This window comes from Lactuca serriola, chromosome 3, assembly GCF_051521515.1.
Source record: "Lactuca serriola cultivar US96UC23 chromosome 3, Lser_US96UC23_V15, whole genome shotgun sequence".
Taxonomy (NCBI): Eukaryota; Viridiplantae; Streptophyta; class Magnoliopsida; order Asterales; family Asteraceae; genus Lactuca; species Lactuca serriola.
In genome coordinates, this window is record NC_136410.1 from 244,721,814 (window position 1) to 244,722,457 (window position 644).

A 644-nucleotide genomic window follows, 5' to 3' on the forward strand; every position below is an offset into this window, starting at 1 on the left:
CTCGCTCAACTCAAGGAGATTCCTTTTTATGAAAAGGATCATGAAGATGCCTACAAGCACTTGGACGAAGTGAATGATGTGGCCAACTACTTCAATGTACCGAATGTCCCCCGCGAGACCCAACTTCTTCGCATGCTCCCAGTCACGTTCAAAGGAGCTGCAAAGGATTGGCTAAAGTCACTTCCTCCCGGATCGGTCACCACATGGGCCAACATGAAAGAGGAGTTCATAGACCACTTTTGTCCGCCCTCCAAAATAGCCAAGCTAAAGAAAGCAATTGCCAACTTCGAGCAACAACCCGGAGAATCTCTTTATGAAGGATGGGAAAGGTATAAGAGTTTGCTTAGAAATTGCCCACATCACGACCTTAATAGCCAACAAGAGGTCTCCGTTTTCTATGATGGAGTCAATGTCACCACAAGGCAATTGCTCGATTCTCAAGGCCCGCTCACGAAGAAGGCGCCCCCGGTAATCAAGGAGCTAATTGAAGAATTCTCTAAGAACTCTAGAGAATACCACAATCCAAGAAACGAAGTAAGTCGGGGGGTAGTGAACTCGACAAATGATAGCATGGCGGCGGTGATAGCTAAGCTTGATAATCTTGATAGGAGGATGACAAAAATGGATCAAAAAATCCATGCTAT

General features: G+C 45.8%; 1 non-coding gene across 1 annotated transcript; it reads right to left on the reverse strand.

The window, feature by feature from the left end:
• Nucleotides 1-261: 261 nt before the first annotated feature.
• On the reverse strand, nt 262-368 carry LOC145096440 (small nucleolar RNA R71). The gene has a single exon (XR_013703849.1). It is a non-coding gene; the product is annotated as a small nucleolar RNA R71 (small nucleolar RNA).
• Between the last annotated feature and the right edge of the window lie 276 nt (nt 369-644).